This window comes from Haliotis rubra, unplaced genomic scaffold (genome assembly GCF_003918875.1).
Source record: "Haliotis rubra isolate DU_JTF1 unplaced genomic scaffold, ASM391887v1 Scf283, whole genome shotgun sequence".
Taxonomy (NCBI): domain Eukaryota; kingdom Metazoa; phylum Mollusca; class Gastropoda; order Lepetellida; family Haliotidae; genus Haliotis; species Haliotis rubra.
This window is the reverse complement of record NW_025766925.1, coordinates 1,104,166-1,129,932: the sequence shown is the minus strand read 5'-3', so window position 1 is coordinate 1,129,932 and position 25,767 is coordinate 1,104,166. Positions and strand designations below refer to the sequence as shown.

At 39.7% G+C, this 25,767-nt stretch overlaps 1 protein-coding gene across 1 annotated transcript in view; it reads right to left on the bottom strand.

Annotated features, from left to right (window-relative positions):
- LOC124281379 (zinc transporter 2-like) overlaps nucleotides 1–25,767 on the bottom strand; it is a 62,107-nt gene that overhangs the window by 13,429 nt on the left and 22,911 nt on the right. The window lies entirely within an intron of this gene.

Genomic DNA, 25,767 nt, shown 5'->3' with positions numbered 1-25,767 from the left:
ATGATTGTAATAACCCTATGGGAACTTCATAAAGGCACTGAACTGATGAATTCCTGCTGCTAACTTATCAGCTGCCATATAAAAGGTTATTACCATGTACTTATTATGATAAAGTATATATAACATTAATACAATGCTTAAGACTAATAGACTTAAGCTTGTTAATATGCTAGTATAAACTCCTTAGAGTTTGTTAGCTAAAATACTTTTAAGATATAACATAGTACTAAGCTTAAGATATGATTAAACTTAAGCTAATTATATAATAGCAAACTCTTTAGAGTTTGTTAGTTAATATACTTATATGATATAGATATAATGCTGAGCTTAAGATATGAATAAGCTTTAGCTACATATATAATAGCAAAACTCTGTAGAGTTTGTTAGCTAATATATTTTTATAATATGAGTATAGTACTGTGCTTAAGCTATAATTAACTTAAGCTACATATATAATAGCCAAACTCTGTAGAGTTTGTTAGCTAATATATTTTTATAATATGAGTATAGTACTGTGCTTAAGCTATAATTAACTTAAGCTACATATATAATAGCCAAACTCTGTAGAGTTTGTTAGCTAATATATATTTACAATATTAGTATAGTACTGAGCTTAAGATATAATTAACTTAAGCTACATATATATAGCAAAACCCGTGCAGGGTTTTGTTAGCTAATATATTTTTACAATATGAGTATAGTAGTGTGCTTAAGATATAATTAACTTAAGCTACATATATAATAGCAAAACTCCGTTAGGAGTTTGTTAGCTAATATATCTTACAATATGAGTATAGTAGTGTGCTTAAGATATAATGAACTTAAGCTACATATATAATAGCAAAACTCCGTGAGAGTTTGTTAGCTAATATATTTTACAATATGAGTATAGTATTGTGCTTAAGATATTATTAACTTAAGCTACATATATAATAGCCAAAAAACTCTGTAGAGTTTATTAGCTAATATGTTTATAGTGTAACCATAGTACTAAGCTTAAGATAAGATTAGACTTAAGCTAAATGTATATAGCAAAATAAACTCCTTAGAGTTTATTAACTAATATACTTTTATGTTAAAAACATAGTACTGAGCTTAAGTTATGATGAAACTTAAGCTATATATATATAATAACAAAACTCCGTCGAGTTTTGTTAGCTAATACCTTTATAATGTAAACATACTGCTTAAGATATGATGAAACTTAAGCTAATTGTATAATAGCGAAAACAACCCTTTAGAGTTTGTTAGCTATGATATAAACCTAGTATTGAGCTTATGAAGGAAAACTTAAGCTACATATATAATAGCAAGAACTCCGTGAGAGTTTGTTAGCTAATACATGTTATAATGTAACCATAAAAGCTTAAAATATGATGAAACTTAAGCGAAATATATAATAGCAAAACCTCTTTTAGAGTTTTGATAGCTAATATACCTATATGATATAAACATAGTACTAGCGCTTAAGATATGAATAAGCTTAAGTTACATATATAATAGCTAAAACTCTGTAGAGTTTGTTAGCTAATACATGTTATAATATAACCATATTGCTTAGAAATATGATGATACTTAAGCCAAATAGCAAAAACTCTTTAGAGTTTGTTAGCTAATCTACTTATATGATATAAACATAGTACTAAGCTTAAGATATGAATAAGCTTAAGCTACCTATATAATAGCAAAACTCCTTAGAGTTTGTTAGCCAATATATTTTAATAATATGAGTATAGTACTATGCTTAAGGTATAATTAGCTTAAGTTACCTATATAATAGTAAAACTCCATTAGAGTTTGTTAGCTTAATTAACTTAAGCTATGTATAAAATAGCCAAAAACTCTGTAGAGTTTGTTAGGCTAATGCATTTATCATGTAACCATAGTATTACTCTTAAGATATGAATAACTTAAGGTAAATATATATAATAACAAACTCTGTAGAGTTGTTAACTTATATATTGTATGATGTAATAATCATAGTACTGTGATGATAAAAGGAACTTAAGTAAATTATATATAGCATGAAGCTATTTAGTATTGTTATAAGATAAGTAAAATCTGTTAGATTGACTTATCTTCTCCGAGAAACTGTCAGCTGTTGTGCGAGGACCATGGGATCAATTGGTGTATACCTGAGACGTCCTCGGTGGTGATATCTCTCAGATAATGGTTTGCAACCACCATATCGGTTTTCAGAAATAAACCCTCCATTATTTCAATCACATTTGTGTAGAACAATTGTAGAAGTTAAGCTATAATATCATGAGTATTAAGCTCATGGAGGGTCGGAATAGGTCCATCCGCATATGCACGTAGTATGACAGTTCTGATCCAAATGGAGATATAGTACATGAGACTTCACTCTGCGTAAGTTGATGATAGAGGAAATAATCTGTTGCATTTTTTTCTCCTGTTTGGTTTGGTGGAGATAAATTTACAGTGCTCTTGCTGGCCATCTTGATAGAATCATCGTATCATGGGGTCCAAGTATGTCATCCAGGCGTGTTCATAAACCTCACTTGTGAGGTGTTGGAGCACTATATTCATATCCCCAGGTTGGGCGTGAAATTTCCGTTTTATTCTCCAAACAGAAGTTTAGTAGGTTTACTAACCATCTAGTTGTGTTAGTCGCTTGATGAAATTCAGCTGTAGTCTGAAATGCTGTGGATTTAGATCCACTTGTATCTTTCGTCTAGGTAATTGCTGCGAAGTCCTTGACGATGTAGGTGCACAAACCAGGTGTGTCTGTCCTCGTTGAACTTTATGTAAAATCGCCTGACTGCCGATCCCTCGTCTTAACTTGACAGGGGAGGTCTCTAACTTGAAGAAAGGCAGTCTAATCATGAATGTTCAGGTTAACTGGACTGTAATGAGGCTTGCTCGTTCACTGATATATAGTTGTCACTTGTGACGTAAGTCTTGAACTGTGAATTGAGATCGACCTCTGTGTAGGTGCGTTGTCCCTCAGCGGTCCAATCAGAACAAGGCATTTTGATTCTGTATAATACCAGCTGTGATGTCACCGGTGTAGCGGGAAAAACCCACCTTGAATAAATTCTTGTCGTCGTTGATATTAGCATAAACGCCGGTCTTCACCGTAGCTTCGAAGTTATCCGGTGACCACGTGTTTCGAGGGTTAATGGTAATCGCTGAAACCTCCGGCCAAATATCTCGCTCTGTAATTTTATGCTGGGTAGGTTATTTTCCTGGTTGTCGTGAAAGTAATTTCAGTTTTGAATATAATTCCGACTTCCTTATATATAAGGGGTATAAACAACTTGCAAGTTGTGAGCTTGTAGACTGTATACATGAATGTATCGTCATAATTGTAGAATTAACGTTGAACTTGTTGTACATATTTCTTCTCAGAAACTTTGACGATTAAGAGTTATACTAAGCTGTAACAAGGCTGCTGTTCAATTTCGATATTGAATTGTCTGCAGATATGCGTAATGGTCACGCATGTAGATAATCGTATCGCCGTCCGGGATTGTATATTAGCAATTTATACGGAATAGTTGATTTCTGTGAAGATCTATGAAATGTCGTTGACTAATAATACAGCGGCGTTCTGTGTTGTAAATAGCCTGAGCAATTATCTTCGCAGTGAGGCTTATAGACGGCATCTGGCATACAGTTGATAATCAACTTATGCGGCGTCCTTGAACGGACTGACGAGTAGCTATATATGACGAGTGGCTAGTATATGGAAACCTTGGAGGAGACTTCCTCGGTGAACGCCGAGAGACTTCGCGAAGTTCTCGAAGTATCCCTTCTAGATCTTCTGGGTGAAGTAGACTTGGAGCCACTTAGCCTTAGCGACCATCGCGAAGGTGTCGAAGTCAAAAAGCCCGATTAGTATATATATATATATATATAAATATATATATGGCTTGCCGTGAACAGCCTCTGTGTTTAACAGGATGTGGGATCGTGGCGCTTGCCTAAGTAGGGCCGCATGGATCATCTTATCATATTCAGAAGTCGTGTTACGAAGTCTGGTGATAAGTGTCTAATTGATCGTTCTAGATCTATTTAGGCCAGCGAACATCGTGTCTCGTCATGGATTCAACAGAACCAATATACGATTGTAGTTCTTATACTTGATATCGATGATCAACTTGTCTATGGGTTGATCTTCTCGGAGACTTGTGAGGGGAACGTTGATAGTTTCGCGAAGCTCTTGTATAGTCCCTCGATGTCCTTCTAGATGATGATGATCTGGATTCAGGTGTCTCATGCGCATGCCTTCGCCAAGCTTCCTCTGCGTCCGTCCGGGAACGACGATATGACCTTCGCCGAAGGCTTCCGTGATGTCTGATGGTCCGAGTCCACATCTAGGGATGAAACCGCATAAGGTGATGATCTATCCTGCCTTCGCCGAAGTCCTTCGCCGAAGGCTGTACATCTAGGTTCTTTCCGCCGAAGGCTGTACATCTAGGTCCTTTCCACCTTTCGCGAAGGCCTTCAAGGCTGTACATCTAGGTCCTTCGTCAAGGTGGTCCGTGACTTCTTCGTGAAGGTGACATCGTCCTGGCTGCTACGTTGACGGGGTGCCTCTGGGTGTTGTTCACGTTGGAGCCTTCGGCTTCGGACCCTGCTACCGCCAGATTATAGTGGTCCTCCATGATGTTCATAATTTGTCGCATCATGTCTTCTGGGATGGTCTGCGGCGAGGTCGTCGGTGCTTTATCTGCGGTGTTAATGGAGGGGTCCACCGAAAATCGTCCGACATCAGTGTAGAGGCATCAGGCTGCATGGTGATCTCTGCTGATGTCGTTGTAGCTGTCACCGGTCGCTTCTTGTGGCGTCGTCGGGGATGATGATCAGCTGATCATCTTAGAGGTCCAGGTCATCGGCTGGAACAATCTCGGTTGAAAAGTCCTAGTAGACTTCGTTGATTTTCCTCAGAGGTCGGCGCTGCGCTGGGTGTACGCGGCGTCTGCGTTGAGTGTTGGTAATGATGGGACCCTCAGGACGATCATCCCATATCTCGTTGGTACATCAGGCTGCATGCTGATCTGTGCCGACATCGGTCAATCTTTGATGTACATCCGGTATGAAGACCGGCTGATCATCATACAGGCCCAAAACTGCGATAAGGAACGATCTCGGCTGTTGAGATGTAGTAGAAAACCCTCTAGTCTTCTGCTGCGACGATGGGATGTCTGGGGAAGCAGGATGCTTCTTGGAGATGGCGGACTACGCCCCACACCTCTCCACCACTCTAGCGGAACACCACACGGGAGGAGTCGGCCAACAGCAGTAGACTGGCGAGGGGTTCGTGTATCAGTCATACTAGACTCTGCATACGCGACCTATCTGCTGTGGTGCCAAACGCAAAGTAAATATTAATAAAAGGTAGAATTGGATAAATTAGTACCGCAACTGCAATGTGAATATAATAAACATGGCCGTACATCATATTAAAGGCGGATCAGCAGCAGCATAAAAAGCGTAATCTGCAATAGTACAGAATTTTCATCAACGTAATCCACTGAAACAAACACGCAGTCCCGTGAATAAACTGTAGAAAACGACTAAATATCAATATATAATCGTTGAAGGATACTAGCTAAACCTCTATAGATGTCTATACGAGGTAACTAACTAAATATAATTCAAAGGATATAGTGTGTCGGGAGACACAGGCGCTCTCACGTCCAGCTCACTGGGCGAAGAAGGAGAGAGTGAGGCACATGGGTAGAGGTGGCGCCCTCGTTCCCGCGCTTGTGGAAAGGAGGTAACTCGTGGTGAATACTAATTAGTGATTTTAAATTGAAGGGAGCTTCAATTAGGGAGATACAAGTGTTCCACTATGTTCGCAAGAAGAAGAAGACAAGCAAAAAGAGCATGAGTCAGGATAAGGAAAAATATGACAATATGAAATCAATTACCGTATGTGCATATAAAAGACATTCTGCCTTTCTTGATACATATCTTGATATATAACACCTTCCATCTTACACTTGTCATGTGACTGGTAAAACAGACGAGACTATTCACTGTAAGTGATGTATCTTCCATCAGAGTGAGTAATGATACAAAACACACGGGACATACATGTCAGATCTGAGAGACAAGGAAAACATAACGTCCTAGAGCTACATGCCCTGCAGTGCTTTCTAGATGCACCATCATCTTGTTCCAGTGCAGCACACAAAATATACACCTAGGAGAGAGTCAAGCACCACTCCAAATGTATCATGAAACATTTATATGCTGTGAAGTTCAACATACCTTTAGAAAATAGTGACATATTAATTAATTAATGTTAAAATTTGTATAGCGCCTGAATCCAAGGTTTGCTCTAAGGCGCTTGGTCGAATGCTCTGTGGAAAAGAACTGTTTTTAGTTCTTTTTTGAATGGAATTATGTCTGACAAGTTTTTCAAGTTTTCAGGTAGTTGGTTCCATAACAGAGGACCTGCTTTGGCAAAAGCTCTATCGCCATAACTCGCTCTGCGGGTAGAGGGCACTACTGCTTGTTTTAAAGAGGCTGATCTCAGGGTTCGTGATGGCTGATACCATGACACTAGTTCAGTCAGGTATTCTGGAGCTTGGTTGTGAAGGGCCTTGTGCACAAACACCAACACCTTGAAGACAATTCTTTGTCTGATTGGCAGCCAATGCAGTGTACGTAATGTTGGCGTGATGTGTTCATATTTGCCTGCACCAGTGATGAGTCTTGCTGCTGCATTTTGTACTGGTGAGTTTGTTGAGAGTTTGCTGCGATATGCCAAACATCAGGGAGTTGCAATAGTCCAATCGTGAGATAACCAGTGCTTGGACTAATGACTGGACAGCTGATCTGTCAATGAAGATGTTACTGAACACATTCCAATGACTATCATTTTGCTTGTTGTTTAACACAGCACTCGCCTATAGGGCAGCAGTCTATTAATCAAGTCTGGATTAGACAATGTAGTGATGTACATCATGAGCATAGATCTATGCAACTGGGATATGATGATATGTGTCGGACATTCCGATCCTGTTAGTCGCCTCTTACGACATGCATGGGGTGTTGAAGACCGATTCTAACCCAGATCTAAGCTACGGTAACTAACGTTCTGTTGCTGATGTGCACACAACCTCCAGGTGGTCGAAAGACATGGTTATATCATGGGATGTAAAAAAGCACAGCAAGCAGAAGACGAAATAACATCAAAATACTTTTGCCCTGACATATAAAAATTCAAGCACCCTTATGATAAGATAAATCATCAAGGCCCGAAAATAACCAGTTTAAGTTATGTGACAAAGCAGTTTCTGTCAGGCAATCAAAGGCAGAACAGCAGTGAAAATTATATAAATGAATCACTGAGAAGCTGTGATTACACCAGGGGGCAGTGAGGTACCCAAGCGCTTAACGCATTCACTCGTCATGCCGCAAGCCTGGGTTTGATTCCCCACATGGGTACAATGTGTGAAGCCCATTTCTGCTGCCTGACTCTATGATATTGCCGGAATATGGCTGGTGAAAAACTAAACTCTTTAACTCACTGTGATTACACCAAGGGTCTTGAAAACCTTCAAGACAAAACTTTCATAAGACTATAACACAGGACATGGCCATGGGGGGTAAAGCAAATGATATATATCTGATACAAAGTGAGTGGAGCTTAACTTTTGTGCTTGTGTATATGTGTCATAACAACAGGGCTCAAAATAACATTTTCAGCCATTACTCATTTACTAACATGTTTTAATTTACATATTCACCACTCAGTCTGATCGAATTAGCTGACTGATTATTTTTACATAAATAGGCATGCTGTATTTATAAATATTTTTCTCAAAATGCTGACTTCTAAATATGATGTGCCGTCCCAAGCATGTAACACGCTTCATAAACTCACAAGTTAATCGTGTTAATTACATCCATGTTTTAGTAAATCAACCATATGTAACACCGATTTTTAACAGAATATCCACTGCATTAATGTCAATACATGCATGATGAACATATCGATCAGTAAATAAAAAAACGTAAAGAAATATAACTACACTTTTTGTGATGGATGCATTGATAATAAGTTGTTATGCTATTAGGATCATTCAATTTTCCTTGTGAATTTATTTTATATTCAGTCATAGGAGGCATATTGCGCCTATTTTAAATACCCAGTGAATATATCGGTCATCAGATGACACATAATATATATATTGGTCGTCACATGGCACACAATATATCAGTTATCACATGGCACACAATATATCTGTCATCACATGGCACACAATATATCAGTCGTCACATGGCACACAATATATCGGTTATCACATGGCACACAATATATCGGTTATCACATGGCACAATATATTGGTCGTCACATGGTACACAATATATCAGTCATCACATGGCACACAATATATCGGTCATCACATGGCACACAATATATCGGTCATCACATGGCACACAATATATCGGTCATCACATGGCACACAATATATCAGTTATCACATGGCACACAATATATCGGTCATCACATGGCACACAATATATCGGTCATCACATGGCACACAATATATCAGTTATCACATGGCACACAATATATCGGTCATCACATGGTACACAATTTGTCGGTCATCACATGGCACACAATATATCAGTTATCACATGGCACACAATATATCGGTCGTCACATGGCACACAATATATCAGTTATCACATGGCACACAATATATCGGTCATCACATGGCACACAATATATCGGTCATCACATGGCACACAATATATCGGTCATCACATGGCACACAATATAGTGGTTGTCACATTTATTTTATATTCAGTCATAGGAGGCATATTGTGCCTATTTTAAATACCCAGTGAATATATCGGTCATCAGATGACACACAATATATTTGCCATCACATGGCACTCAGTATATCAGTCATCAGATTGCACACAATATATCGGTCATCACATGACACACAACATAACGGTCGTCACATGGGACACAACATAACTGTTGTCACTTGGCACACAATATATCGGTCAACACATTGCACACAATATATCGGTCAACACATGGCACACAATATATCGGTTAACACATGCCACACAATGTGTGTTGTGTCCTGTACAGTAAGTGCAAATATGGCACACATTATAATACATATATGTCATAAAATGTATATATACAGCTACATCTAGTGTTACAAGATCCAATAAACTGTATCTTGAATGATAAATGGTAAGTTACTAATAATTAACTGAATTCTCTATTTCTGACACCCAGTTGGGAAGCCTAGTGGTGAAAGAAGCTCTCTTGTCATTCCAAAGGCCTGGACTCGATTCCTCATATAAACCTCATTTTTTGGTGTCATCTGCAGTGACAATGCTGGAATATTGCTTACAGCAAAAATATTGCTAAAACTAAACTGGATCACTCACTCACTCACAAAAAGCCAATGCTGGAAATGTGGTCCAGCCCACAAGACTTGTCATGTCAACATGTCACTAGAAAGTATTTTCACTTGTAAAAACAAATGTCTCCCCTTCCCCCAATTCAACGTTGAGACCTCAAACAATTCATTTGATTCCTTCAAATTTGTTGCCATTGAAACAGAAAAATCAACCCAAAAGGCCCATCTGCATGATGTGGAGAGGCAGTATAGCAAATCTGGTGAAGATGGGTAAGTTAGTTTCAGAATTATGCTCTGGAAACGAACTTTACCTTTCAAGAGGACAAAGTCCAAATTGTTGCATATATCTCCCGACCCTTCGGGGGGAGACATAATGAAGGGATAATGTAGTGGTTGCAACCTTCATTACAATCTAACAGTAAGAATTCTTGTTCAAGCTACCAACCATCTCAATGCCAGGCTGTTATTGATTTAGAAAATAGACCACACGTTATTACTAGAAATAACCAGGGCCGTGGGGTAGCCTAGTGGCTAAGTGTTCGCTCCTCATGCTGAAGATCTGGGTTTGATTCCCAACATGGGTACAATATTTAAAGCCCATTCTGGTGTTCCCCACCAAAATATTGATGGAATATTGCTAAAAGCAGTAAAGATTTAAACTCACTAACTAGAGATATCCATCACAGGCCTTCAACTAAAAATACTAAATATTAGTAGAAAGATCAAGCCAGACAAAAGTATTTCCTCAACCACCCACACAGACAATTGACACACTGCAATCCTACTGGATGTACAGTATTGATTGGTCTATCTTGAGCAACCTGTGTAAACACTGTTGTGTCAACAGTTTTGTTTTTTTGATTTGACAACTGGATCACCATAAACAATAGAATGTGAGGCTGACAACATGACAAAAGCAAACTCACGTAAACCTAAATAGCGGGAGAGTTTGAGCAGCAGCGACATTGTGTGACATGTATATGGTGTGAACAAAGTGTCAGTATTTCATGGCTGTCACGTCTGTCTGAAGATAGGCGGCAGCCCAGCCTCACCTGATACAGACTGCATCAACACAATATAGGCGGCAGCCCAGCCTCACCTGATACAGACTGCATCAACACAATATAGGCGGCAGCCCAGCCTCACCTGATACAGACTGCATCAACACAATATAGGCGGCAGCCCAGCCTCACCTGATACAGACTGCATCAACACAATATAGGCGGCAGCCCAGCCTCACCTGATACAGACTGCATCAACACAATATAGGCGGCAGCCCAGCCTCACCTGATACAGACTGCATCAACACAATATATGACAGCAGCCTCACCTGATACAGACTGCATCAACACAATATAGGCGGCAGCCCAGCCTCACACCTACAGACTGCACAGACTATAGCGGCAGCCCAGCCAACCTGACAGACTGCATCAACACAATATAGGCGGAAGCCCAGCCTCACCTGATACAGACTGCATCAACACAATATAGGCGGCAGCCCAGCCTCACCTGATACAGACTGCATCAACACAATATAGGCGGCAGCCCAGCCTCACCTGATACAGACTGCATCAACACAGCCAGGGCTGTGAAACTCCACAATAGGGCGGTCAGCCTCACGGCTTCCATAGACCTGGGTGCCGTTGTAAAACTCCTGGGTGCCGTTGTTCAAAGAACCTTAGCGCTAAGGTTGCCTTAAGTCCATGTTAAGGTATGGGAGTTACGGTCACCTTAGTGCTAAGATTGTTTTGTACAACGGCACCCAGACCTGTCTTCACAAAATGCAAAACAAATTAAATAATTGGAATCATAAATTTCCAAACTAAGAAATAATTTGATGTCCTTGTTGAGGTCATTTGTATTTTACTAATAAGACGACCAAAAACTAATGATAAAGGAGGACATATTTTAATTTATATGTACTATTCCTGCATTGAATGGAACTACAAAATATATCTTCAAACTAACTCTGAATTTACAAATACAATAAAATATGGTCAGGAGTGAGTGAGTATGGTTTTACGCCGCTTTTGTCAATATCACGGTAGGGGACACCAGAAATGGGCTTCACACAATGTACCCACGTGGGGAATTGAACCCGTGTCTTCAGCATGACAAACGAACACTTTAACCATAACGCTACCCTATCGCCCCATTGTCATAGCGAACTGAAGGGGACCACAAATTTTAGCCTGTTATAGTTTGTTATACATTGCAAGTTTGACTGTTATAAAGTTAGTTATAGTTTGTTATACATTGCAAGTTTGACTGTTATAAACTTAGTTTACTGAAATAAGAACAATAATAAAGTCGCCAATACTTTTTTTTTTCATTAGTGATTGCGAGGGACACTTACTGGGTAATCCTTAAATCCACATACATATTCAACAATTCCATAATATATTCCCAGGATTCAGTGTGTTAGCCAAGTTCCCAACACACAAAACCAGCCTCAGTGCACTGTTGCTCACCTCAGGTCAGGTTGTGACAGGATGTCATATGTAGCAAATTTCAACAGCAATCAAGTGAGGAATGTATGGTTGTAGATTGTGTTCTGGTGGAAGCGACAAGACAGCATTGTCAATCTCAGTCTCATGTTCTTATCATTTGAAAACAACATTACTGTACAGCATCAGTTATCACGCCTCTGGTACAGCAGTATCTGAGATTGAAGATATCATGTTTTCTATAATTCTGAATATTGTTGGGGCAGATAGAGTTCCATATGAAAAATTAAATAAAAAATATAAATAAAAAACCCATTTCAGCTTATTTAGTTCTAGCTTTTCAAGTTTAGTATGTTATGTGAGTGAGCGAGTCAGGGTTTTACGTCGCTTTTAGCAATACTCCAGTACTATCCCGGCAGATAATATGTTTAAGAAAGAAATGATGTTTTAAGAAAACTTAATGTCACTGATTATACCCCAGTGTAGAGGTACTGTATGATCAGCAGTCAGACTTTTACTTCCTGAGGATGTTTTGTGTTTTGTTGGTTGTTTAACACCGCACACAACAATCTTCCAGCTAGTATGACGGATGTTTGTAAATGATTGAATCTGGACCAGGCAACCCAGTGAGTGACATCATGAGCATCATTGGGCTACAATTACATGTGTCAACCAGGTCAGCGAGTCTGAAAACTCAATCCTGTCAGTTGCCGCATAAAACAAGCATCATGGGTTGTTGAAGAGAAATTCTAGCACGACATTGTGTGATACTCGATTCTGACTGGCTGACAGCTCATTAAAACCGTACTCAAATGGCAGTTTAAGACCGCTAATTAAAGTGACCGATTCACCGCGTATGAATACAATGAACTCGTTGACCCTATTGTTTGTAAACAAACATGTCGGACATCGGCAATTTCTATCTCGGCAGCATCTTTGGTGTTTTTGAAGTAAAAAGCGAATGGTTTGAAGAAGAATTTCTTGACCCTAATCCCAGTGAAGAAACTACGAAGCTGGAAAATCCCTCAGCAGCCCAAAAGCGGCAGTATATTCAAACCGGGTCCAGATCTACGTGTGTTGACGTCGACAACACACATCGGCCCACACGTCTTAACCTGACCGCTTCCGTCCCGGCCGTAATGCCCAGTCCTTCCACTCTCACTGTCCATGTATCCCACATAAAACGTGGCATGTCAGGTCTTTTCCAAATTGGGAATAGTAGGGTGGTTATCAACAATTATTTCCGTGAATAAAGTTAGCTGCGGCTAAACTTAGCGAGTTCACGGCTTGAATTTGGGCGAGTCGATTGTCATACAGTAGGGGAGATCAATAATTCGCTTGAGGAAAATCAAATAATTGTATTTGCTCACAGTATAAACCGTATTTTTTTTATTTATGTATGTTACTTGTTACAAATACAAGCATGCTGGTTCCTGAAATAAAGCATTTATGTTGTTGAAAATGTCTTATTTTGTTCAATTCACAACCTGTCCCTCAACGGCACGATTCCAAGAGATTTCCAGGAAAGCCCCTTCCCGCCTTGTGTTCTTGCGCGCCAAACAGTTTGGTTTTAAAACGCTTATCAGTCGTGCTAGAATGAAGATAAAGCTACTCTGTTTTCAATTTTGCGGTCCTTTATCGTTGATTTAAGACTAAATGTAATATAAAAACCGAAAGAGTTAGCATGAGGTTTTAAATTAAACGTTTAGCGGTCTTAAATCAACGATAAAGGACCGCAAAATTGAAAACAGAGTAGCTTTATCTTCTGATTATCACCTAGATTCTAACAGGGTTTTCTGAGTAGCAGTGAATATGGGTTAATGCTGCATCAGCAGTTCTTCACTTATTTTGCAGTACCCGAACTATAAATATGTCCCTGTAGAGAAAGACAGAGCATTTTTCCAGCCATATAGTGACGAGAACAAGTTTGCATTAGTAAATATTGTAAGTACATACTCGGAATGAGTTTTATTTCAAAGACATTTATTTATTGCATTGTCATTCAAAAGCAGAAAAAATCATAGCATCAAATTTAAAGGCAGGCGGTTTGTTTCGTTTCATAGTTACAATTTATGGTTGCTACATTTCACAGTTACAGTTTATGATACAGATTAACTTCCCTCAGGTAGTTCAGTATCAGAGAGAAAGACAGAATGCCAACTCATGTCACTACCCATTTCGATGAGTGCGTGAGTGAAATATTACAATCTGGCTGCTGAGCAATGTGCTGTGAGTACTGTAGTGTAACATTTTGAAGAAAATATTTTCTAATTCATTAAAAACGTCAGCTAAATTGTGCGATGTTTGAATGCAAGTCATATAATGTATTTATCACTTTACAGTTTGAATAGTTTAGAGTATTGTATCACTGACATGACTAAATACTAACCCAGGTGTTATGCCATACCACCCTCTCACACCATCTGCCATGGTGAACTGAAACCATGGCAACTTCAGCATTCATGATCATACAGTCATACATCCAATGAAAATGTTGATGAATGTAACTCTGTAAAACATTACTGCATTTTTGAAATGCCGTAAACACTAATGTCAACTTCCACATTCTTGGGAAAATCAAATACGGAAACGTTATTTCTGACTTCTTCTGAGACAAAAAAAACAACTCACAAGAATGTACTTGCGCTTTGAGTTCACTAGAGTATGAACCTTTATAGAGTTCGGGCCAAACATATTATGAATGCCGTCACAAGCTCAGTTATTCAGTCTGGCCATCACTCTATTTAGGTTCATTTACATGATTTAAAGATCAAAGTTTTTTAAGCTGAAAAAGCAGATAACAAGACAAGTGTAGCAAGTACTTGCAAAGACAGCAGGCCTTTAACACCATTGCTTGACAACACATGCAGTGATTCCTGCCAGCTCACTGTGTCCAGGTGGATACCCTTTCTTCAGCTTGGTGACATGCATACCTACTACAACCTCTACAAGAAAAAGGAACTTGCCTCGAGCTGACTTCAAGAGGAACCTGCTAAAGGCATTTCCACTGTAACGACATCACTTCCAGTCTGATGACATTCCTCTTCAGAAAAACCTACCAATCCAGAACACTATTAAAGCAGAAAGTCCTCTTTAAACAGCTACTATAATTATAAAGTTAGAAACACTTCTGGATGAATGTGTCCACCTACTGTTCAGGGAATATACACCTCACATGCAGTATGACATTCACACAGAGTCCCTTGCCTCTAACTATTTGACTACCTTACCAAGTTAATACGAAGGTCATGATACTGGTTTCATGACGTCACTTCTGGTTTGAGAGTCACATGCAAGACAAGCTTTAAAACAGAAAGTCTCATACCTCTTACTACCTTAAAACGAACTAGCATGATTTTTTCAGGTTTCATTACTTCACCTCTAGTGGGTAACACATGTCTAATGATGTCCAGCTATCATCATCATCATCATATATACATTTGTATAGCGCCGATATCCAGCTCCGCTCAGCTGCTCAATATAGTTAAAGACCGGGGCACTACTCTTGCTCCTGAGGCATTTTCAACAAGAAGGTTTATTCACTTCCTGTTCCGATACATCCATTTCTGCAAATCATGTGCTTGGCCAGTTCTAGCTGAAAACAGTGGTGCTAGCTAATCCAAACATGTCATGTGAACAGCTAGGAGAAGGTTCAATACAATTATTTTTAAGGAGCACCAACAACTTGAGAGTGACCTTGACCCTTACTGAAGGCTGCTCAAAACCTTATTCCTTCAATGCCCAGCTGCAAGTATGCAGCGCTTCTTCTGTAATCATGAACATTATATATTATGGTATGCATCAACTTGAGAGAATGAATGTTTTTTCTTGTGGTAAAATGAGAATATATTTATATACAAGAGAATTTTCATTTTGAGATGGTAGGTAAATGTCTTAATTTTTATTCAAGATTCAAGTGACTGAACAAATCATAGAATAAAAACCTGTTCCTTAAAATCTGTATTTCATAATATACTCACCAACATTGAAAACGCACCAGTCTAAAATTGTCCACATTTTCATCAAGATGTATTTCAGCATGACAGTTATCAATGAATATGACTAACAAGAATCGCAGGGCATGTCTAGTTGAAACAAGAACAATCTGCGTCCAGGGACACGGATGCCCCCGCTGCTGTAGGAAGAGTTCCCTACACTGAGTGTGCTCTGGTGATTAATTTCTACAATTCTGTTGAGAAGTTTTTGTGGAGAAGTGGATAGACTTAATCCCCTATTTTACTATCAGAGAGAAATTCAACAAAATTTATCTAAGTTCAAATGTCTCTAAACATACAAAAAAATATAAAATACAAAAACAAAATATGAGATGCACACCTTTAGAGTCTCTATAAAAGACATATGTAAGCTAAATGCGTTTTGTGCAGTGTTTTTTGAGGAGAAGTGGATAAAGTACACCCCCTGTTGCATGGGACGAACAGGATGAATAGAACAAAATTCAACTAAGTTCAAACATCTGTAGAAGTGACAAAATTAAGAAATTGGATGAACAAGGTATGAAATGCACACCTTTAGAGTCCCAATGAAACACACGTAGAAGCTCAATCAATTCTGTTGAGCAGCTTTTGTGGAGAAGTGGATAGACTTCATCCCCTATAACACTATATTCAGAGAGAAATTCAACAAAATTTATCTAAGTTCAAACGGCATTAAAATTGGAAAAATAAATAAAATACAAAATCAAAATATGAGATGCACACCCTTAGAGTCCCTATAAAACACATGTGTAATGTAATTGAATTCCATAAAGCAGTTTTTGAGGAGAAGTGGATAACGTACACTCCCCCGTTGGATGGAACAAACAGGATGAATAGAACCAAATTCAACTAAGTTCAAACATCTGTAAAAGTGACAAAATTAAGAAATTTCATAAAAAACACCTTTAGAGTCCCTACGAAAAACATGTAGAAGTTCATTCAATTCTGTTGAGCAGTTTTTGTGGAGAAGTGAATAGACTTCATCCCCTATTACACTATCATCATAGAGAAATTCAGCAAAATGTACATAAGTTCAAATGTCTCTAAACTTACAAAAAAAAACAATAAAATACAAAAACAAAATATGAGATGCACACCATCAGAGTCCCAAGAAAGCCCATGTATAAGTTCATTGAATTCCACAGAGCGTTATTTGTGGAGAAGTGGATCGAGTACATTCCCTGTTTCACACGGACAGACGGATACGGAGGGTAACCCTCCATATACGGAGGGTAACCCTCCCAGCCCCCGCCATATTTGGCTGGGGGCATAAAAATGCTTTAGAAACAAATTCCTGTTCACAGTATGGCTTTTAATCCCAAAACGCATCAACATGCAGCCATGCCATGGAAATAGCGCTTATTTCATTCTGAAATCATGCTGACTGTGACATTAAAAGCAGGTGTATGAGAAACGATTCTCATTGCTTCACTAACGATTGTGAAACGAGGACAGAGATGCCAAGGTTAACACCTCACGAAAGAGAACGTGCACTAGGCATGATTCAGGTTGGCACCAGCAGCAGGGATATTGCTCGACAACTTGGGCTTGGCCACTCCTAAATCATTAGGCAGCACCCATGACCTTCAACGACCTTGGCAACAACGTGTCACGACGCCCTGTCAGGATCGCCATATTGACAATGACCATGTCTGTGATCGAACACTGCCGACTGCCAGGACTGCTGCACTAGTTCAAGGTCAACGTGGGGTCATCAGCGCTGACACTATGCGACACCGTCTACATGCTACAGGGCCCCATGCTTGACGTCCTTACGTTGGACCAATTCTGACTGACAGACACCATAATGAGTGTATACAATTGGCTAACCGGCATGTTCAGTAAAGGTTACAACAATTGCATGGTGTGGTAGTCACTGACGAGTCACGTCTCAATCTACGTAATGCTGATGGCCGATTACGTGTTTGGCGTAGATGTGGTGAACGTTATGCTGATGAGTGTTTGGTTCAGACAGACTTTTTGGGTGGTGGGGATGTCATGGTCTGGGGTGGAATAAATTACAATCACAGGACTGCCTTCATGTCTGTCAAGGGAGAGTTAATGCCCTATATTACCGTGAGCAGATTCTTCAGAATTACATCGTATCTGTCTTCAATCACCACCAAGATGTCCATACTTTTCAACAGGACAACGCACGGGCACACACAGCTAGATTTTCGTTGCAGTATCTGGCCAAGCAACACATCCAGGTTATTTATTGGGCAACATTGTCGGCAGATGTATCCCCCATGGACCACTTGTAGGACAAAATTGGTCAAAGTCTTTCACGGCGACAACAGATGCGAAACATCCGGGACCTTGAGGCTGCACTACTGCAGAAGTGGAATGCCATCTTCAAGAACTCTATTTGGACGCTTATTGACTCAATGAGGAGACGTTGAACTGCATGTGTCAATGCAAATGGCGGTCACACGCGATATTGACTTATCAATTTGACCCCACGTGTGTTTGATCCTTTCTGACTGTGGAACAATTAAATGAATGAGCGTCTTTTCTTTGTTGCTGTTTTTGTCAGTCATCCATTTGTTATTATCCACTCAAAAAAATATCAATTCCTTACACATGCTTTTAGTAATCTGAACTTTTGTAAGTGGTGCGTTTTCAGTGTTGGTGAGTATATGTAGATTCATATGTCTAAAATATCAATAGTATTTAGAGAATTCTGCATTTCATTTTGTACATACAGACATTTAAAAAAATTCATCTTGCGATAGTTTCCTATGGAAATGCAAGCTTCAAAAAGTATTTTTTTACAAAGTGACCATATGTCTACATGTCCATATAAAATAATTTGATACTGAAAATATATCAGGGACCTAAGAACTCACCTTCACCATGACCTTGACCTTAAATGTATGACCTAATCCAATTGCAGGCTCTTCTGTAGAACTACATGTATAAAGTTTCCATAACAAACAGGAAATTATGCTTGAGTTATCGTTTAAATCTTCAGGCTATGACCTTAAGGTTGTTTCACAAATCGTGGCAATAGTGCTCAAATTATGACAAAATCACAAAGCATTATGGGGTTTCTTAAACAATGATTGAACTGAAAATACTCAAAATCTAGCAATAAATAGTGGTGATGTATTCAGGATTAAACAATTTTACAATCCCCTGATTTTACAGGAAAGCAATAAAATATGGGTGAAACAAATGCATTCCTACTCAGAAAGTCACATGCGAGGAGTCAGATGTATATACAAGCCCATTTACCTATGAATAGCATGACTGTACAACAGCTGTAATGGAGATTGGGAAACTGGATATAATCTACAGCTGTAATTATAGAGAAAACAGCAAGTAATAATAATAATAATTAATAATAATTAGTCCATTTGTATTGCCCTAAATCCACACTGACAGCATGCTCATAGCGCAGACAAGATAGAATTTAGGAGTCACTTGTGAAACATAGAGAAAAAGTATGTCTTTAGGTTTGCTTTGAAACATGTGACTTTTGGGCTTGTTCTAAGGTGAGCTGGTAGCTCATTCCAGTTTATTGCGGCCGCCACTTGAAAGGAATGAAAACCATAGGATTTCAACTTCCATTTTTGAATGTGAAGTAAGTTTTTGTCACTGGAGCGAAGCTGCCTGCATGGAAGATATGGTTTGAACAGCTCTTTGAGATAGGCTGGAGCAGTGCCTAGTATGCACTGGTAGACAAGGGTTAAAACTTTAAAGTTCACTCTAGCTCTTATGGGCAACCAGTGTAACTGTCTTAGAATAGGGGTCATGCTTGAGAATTTTGGTGCTTTGCTCAATACGCGACGCAATAAATATCTATGCGTTGCAGACGGTTTAAGAGCTCTTGTGGGATGTTTAAAAGCAAGCTATTACAATAGTCTATTCTGGAAAGAATGAGGGAACGAACAAGGGCAGCTGTAGAACATTCAGTCAGTAGATGGCCTTTTTTTCCGATGGTCCAGATATGATGATAACATGACTTGCAGATCTCCGATCTGAAAGGTCGGAGTACTGAAAGGTTAAATCTTATGATGGTTGCCAAGACACAGTTATAATACATATACAGTAGAGTTGGGAATTGGTTTCCGATTCCCAACACTTAGTAACAAACAATGCCCAAGTCAACAACATATCTGTCCAACGACATCCTTAAAAAATAAACGGTAAACAATACCCAAGTCTACATCTGTCCAACCACATCCTTAAAAAATAATGCCAAACAATGCCCAAGTCTACATTTGTCCAACCACATCCTTAAAAAATAAACGGCAAACAATGCCCAAGTCTACATCTGTCCAACCACATCCTTAAAAAATAAACGGCAAACAATGCCCAAGTCTACATCTGTCCAACCACATCCTTAAAAAATAAACGGCAAACAATGCCCAAGTCTACATCTGTCCAACCACATCCTTAAAAAATAAACGGCAAACAATGCCCAAGTCTACATCTGTCCAACCACATCCTTAAAAATAAACGCAAACAATGCCCAAGTCTACATCTGTCCAACCACATCCTTAAAAATAAACGGCAAACAATGCCCAAGTCTACATCTGTCCAACCACATCCTTAAAAATAAACGGCAAATCCTTAAAAATAAACGCATGCCCAAGTCTACATCTGTCCAACCACATCCTTAAAAAATAAACGGCAAACAATGCCCAAGTCTACATCTGTCCAACGACATCCTTAAAAAATAAACGGCAAACAATGCCCAAGTCTACATCTGTCCAACCACATCCTTAAAAAATAAACGGCAAACAATGCCCAAGTCTACATCTGTCCAACCACATCCTTAAAAAATAAACGGCAAACAATGCCCAAGTCTACATCTGTCCAACCACATCCTTAAAAAATAAACGGCAAACAATGCCCAAGTCTACATCTGTCCAACCACATCCTTAAAAAATAAACGGCAAACAATGCCCAAGTCTACATCTGTCCAACCACATCCTTAAAAAATAAACGGCAAACAATGCCCAAGTCTACATCTGTCCAACCACATCCTTAAAAAATAAACGGCAAACAATGCCCAAGTCTACATCTGTCCAACCACATCCTTAAAAAATAAACGGCAAACAATGCCCAAGTCTACATCTGTCCAACCACATCCTTAAGAAAAACACAAACACTGCACTGTGTATAGTAAAAATGGTAAACAGAATACACATATTACAGTGGAATCTGTCTATCCGGATGGTAAAGCAGTCCGGATTAGACAACTTTTGGCGAAACAAAATATGTATAGGTATCCAGTTTCTGTCAACTACACTTCACTTCGATGCCTGAACAGATGCAATATGATAGTGATTGCTGTGAATAATGCAGGTCGAAGTTATTAATATCGGAGGGCAGCGATTAGGACCCCAATAGAAGTAAGGGAGATGTTTATTCAACAGACTGTTATTTTAGTCAGCTAAGTCCAGATTACAAGGCATTGTTCTCATAGCAAGTTGATTGTTGGGACTGTTATTTTAGTCCGCAATCCCGTAATTGAGAGTGAGTGAATGAGTTTAGTTATACGCCGCACTCAGCAATATTCCAGCTATATGGCGCCGGTCTGTAAATAATCGAGTCTGGACCAGACAATCCAGTGATCAACAGCATGAGCATCGATCTGCGCAATTGGGAACCGATGACATGTCCGAGAGTCCGGATTATAAAGCAAGATTTAATGATAAATTAAGAACAATATTGTTGAGACTCAGAGAGTTACTTGAGTCCGGATTATGGAGAAAACCGGATTACACAGAGTCCGGACTTGACAGATTCCACTGTAAAGACAGTATACAACTTACATTGTATTTATTTAGTTACAATCATGAATATCAAACCACAAACTTCATATAGTATTTCATATTTCTCTGTATCACATGAATACTTCCGTGATCAATGTCCTGTAATGTAGTCATGTATCGGAAACACACCAGCCTACAACCCTTACTCTGAAGACAGTCCCGCCAGTCCCGACGAAAGGTTACAAAGCCTGTACTGATATTTTCCTACACATTCCAGACAAATCACGTTACTTTTGTCCTGGTCACCTGTTAAATAACTCTGCAGCAAGTGGTGTTGCTTTAGACAATTGGGTTACCTGTACCTATTACAACAGGAAGAGTATGGGAGGGTTGCCTCACCTGTGTCCTGGTCACCTGTTCAATAACTATGCAGCACGTGGTGTTGCTTTAGACAATTGGGTTACCTCACCTGTGTCCTGGTCACCTGTTCAATAACTCTGCAGCAAGTGGTGTTGCTTTAGACAATTGGGTTACCTGTACTTATTACAGCAGGAAGTGTATGGGAGGGTTGCCTCACCTGTGTCCTGGTCACCTGTTCAATAACTCTGCAGCAAGTGGTGTTGCTTTAGACAATTGGGTTACCTGTACCTATTACAGTAGGAAGAGTATGGGAGGGTTGCCTCACCTGTGTCCTGGTCACCTGTTCAATAACTCTGCAGCAAGTGGTGTTGCTTTAGACAATTGGGTTACCTGTACCTATTACAACAGGAAGAGTATGGGAGGGTTGCCTCACCTGTGTCCTGGTCACCTGTTAAATAACTCTGCAGCAAGTGGTGTTGCTTTAGACAATTGGGTTACCTGTACCTATTACAGTAGGAAGAGTATGGGAGGGTTGCCTCACCTGTGTCCTGGTCACCTGTTAAATAACTCTGCAGCAAGTGGTGTTGCTTTAGACAATTGGGTTACCTGTACCTATTACAGCAGGAAGAGTATGGGAGGGTTGCCTCACCTGTGTCCTGGTCACCTGTTAAATAACTCTGCAGCAAGTGGTGTTGCTTTAGACAATTGGGTTACCTGTACCTATTACAGCAGGAAGAGTATGGGAGGGTTGCCTCACCTGTGTCCTGGTCACCTGTTCAATAACTCTGCAGCAAGTGGTGTTGCTTTAGACAATTGGGTTACCTGTACCTATTACAACAGGAAGAGTATGGGAGGGTTGCCTCACCTGTGTCCTGGTCACCTGTTCAATAACTCTGCAGCAAGTGGTGTTGCTTTAGACAATTGGGTTACCTGTACCTATTACAGTAGAAAAAGTATGGGAGGGTTGCCTCACCTGTGTCCTGGTCACCTGTTCAATAACTCTGCAGCAAGTGGTGTTGCTTTAGACAATTGGGTTACCTGTACCTATTACAGCAGGAAGAGTATGGGAGGGTTGCCCTTGGCTTAGGGATAAAAGTGTGTTGAACAGATACCATAACAAATTACGTGTAATCACTATAATGCTGGTGAAGATGTATGTTGTGAAAGGGAACTCACACACTTTCATATGAACACAGACACAAGTTAATTAGTATGATTATATATAATTTATAATCTAAAATATGTTACAAGGTTTAGTATTTAATAAAACCACGGTTACCTACTATCCACATGAATGTAGTAACATTCATTTTTTTCAAAAATACATCCATCTGAAAATAACTATGTAGGGCTACAGATGTTCAGGGTATGACAAAGCTTCAAAAATATATACTAAGCAGCAAAAGAAACATCAGTTTGGAATTTTCCTTCGCAGCAACGGATAACTGTAAACTCATTTAATGTTTTGACTGTATATTTTTAACAACATCTCCAACTTGACCTGAGCAAAGACATTCCTTCCCAAACTCATAATGGAACCCAGGAAATGGTCTCAAAAACACAACCTGATCTCGGGAGATGGTACGGTGTTCTCCATGTTTTTCATGCAACTCATGCTGCACGTGCTGTTCACAAGGACCAGCCCTAAAAAATGCACCCCCAAACCTGGTTGAAACATTCACATTACAACGTCAGCAGGATGCCGCGACTCATGACAGCAGAGAGGAACCAGGCACTAGCCGTTGCCAATCACTTCCAGGTCAACGTTCGGACCATCTACAGGCTGTAGCAACGTTTCCGGGTCACCAACATCACAAATGATCGCCCCCATACTGGCAGACCAAGGGTGACCACAAGACGACAAGACCGCCATGTTGTACGACAGCATGTACAGAATCCCTTCATGCAGGCATCCGAAACAGCACACCAGACAGTGGGAACACACGGAAGACCAATCAGTACTGATACAGTACGCGACGTCTTAACAGCGGGAACCTCCATTGCCGTAGACCTTACCGTGGACCTATCCTCACCCCTCGTCATCGGCGTGAACGTCTATTTTGCCCTACAACACCAAAACTGGTGATACAGGCAATGGAGAACTGTTCTGTTTACAGATGAGAGTCGATACTGCGTATCAACTGCAGATGGCAGAACAAGAATATGGCGACGACGTGGCCAGCGTTACTCAGACCAATGTGTTATGGAAAGAGACTCATGGGGAGGTGCAAGCATCATGGTATAAGGTGGAATAGGCCTGAACCAGAGAGTGGGTCCTGTGGTGTTCCAGAACCTTGGTCCAGGGAGAGGCAGCGGCATCACAGCAGTGCACTACATTGACCAAGCTCTCACACCCCACGTCATACCACATTTCGAACATCACCGGAACAACATTTTCCAGCATGATAACGCACAGGCCCATACTGCCAGAGCTACACAGGACTTCTTACAGCAGAACGGTGTCAACATTATGTAGTGGCCAGCCCAATTGAACAACTTTGGGATGAAATTCAAAGGAGACTGAATAATGTCATACCAAGGCCGAACACAGCCTATTTATTGCGCCAGCCCCTTTCTCAGAGTGTGGTTCCAGGTGCCAATGGCCTTCATCAGTTGATTGGTGCACTCCATGCATATAGACACTGCTGCAGTTATTGCCGCTCGTGGTGGTCACACTAGATACTGAAGTCAAGGGTCTGAGTGGACTGCAAACGTTCACGTAATGTCTTGGAATTGTGCTAAGTTATTCATCTATGTGTTAAGATATTGTACACAAAAAATGTTTTTGATCTGCTTATTATGTCCATTTCTGTAATGATCTGATTACAATGCCTATCTAATTTTGAATTCGTACTGACATATATTTTTTTGCTGCTGAGTAGTGCTGAGTATAGATATTGAGTGAAAGCCTTGTGTTGGATACTTGCCCCTGTTGGGCAGATGCTATGTAGCAGGCGGCCTTGTGGACTCATTGGCCTGGATACCCTACTGTGTTGAGACTTCATTTTAGTAGATAGCCATATTGATTAGGAAGCTAGCTTGACTTGATGTAATCTCAAACATGCTATTGGACATGATCTTGTTATACACTTGGCAACAGCTGCCATGACCAGATTGTTCAGGTATTCAGGAGTCTACATGGGACTTTACACACAGCAATTACTTTGTGGAAACTTTGTCTGTAACCATGGTAACAGAAAACAAATTCAACATATGAGTATATTTGAAGTTAGACAGCAATCAGCAATGATCACAGGATCTCCTTCTCTAATTATTATATATGTTTGCTTTCAGCATTTGAGAAAATGATTTTTTTCTTGTCCAAGGCCTTTGTGTATGAATTTTGTTTCCCCGAGGCAAATTCCTGGCAGACTTATCTAATTATATTACAGTTGACACACACCTTCATCAAGATGATTGAAACATGGTGTCAAATACTGGTCAGAGAAACACCTCCACTGTTTCAGAAATAGCTCTGAACTACAGCCATTTATCATCCAAGCTTAGTCTCAGTCCTAAACTTGCAAATGTCTCTAAGGTAATAATTCATAGTTTTTAATGATAATTTCTAAAGAAAATATAATCAACAGTCTGGGGTCCTACTGTCTGCCTGTCAAGACTTGCCTCTTCAAAGGATAGAATTACTATACATCATATTACATGCATTGGCCTAAGCAATCAGTACAGCCTTGGAGCAAGGCTATCTCAGTTCCTGAACTGCAATAGTTTCCCTACTCCCTAGTAGGGCTGCCCAATATAACCGGTTTACCAGTATTTACCAGTTGAGACATGAAAACGATACGTATTGCAATACACTGATCGAAAACCGGTATTTTGACTTGCATTCGAAAAACTTTGTAACACTCGG